Source organism: Phaethon lepturus, unplaced genomic scaffold, assembly GCF_000687285.1.
Source record: "Phaethon lepturus isolate BGI_N335 unplaced genomic scaffold, ASM68728v1 scaffold24357, whole genome shotgun sequence".
In the NCBI taxonomy this organism is placed as follows: domain Eukaryota; kingdom Metazoa; phylum Chordata; class Aves; order Phaethontiformes; family Phaethontidae; genus Phaethon; species Phaethon lepturus.
The window spans coordinates 1-251 of record NW_010550135.1 but is presented as its reverse complement, the minus strand read 5'-3'; positions in this window follow the sequence as shown (position 1 = coordinate 251).

Below are 251 nucleotides of genomic sequence, written 5' to 3'. Positions count from 1 at the left end.
CCGGTGCGGGTATCCGAGCGCGGCCCTTCCCCTCCATCCCAGCCAGGAAAATAAGCCCCTGCAGTAGGAAAATGCCCGAAAAAAGACAGGTTTTTCTTCACCCCCGGGACCTTTTGCGCCCCTCCTGCCCTACCTCCCCGTCGAGCACAGCACAGCACAGCACTGCCAGTCCCGGTAACGGCCTCACCTGGCGGCTGGCCCCGGCCTGCCGCCCTCGCAACCCACGTCCCGCAACGCTGAACGCGGCACCA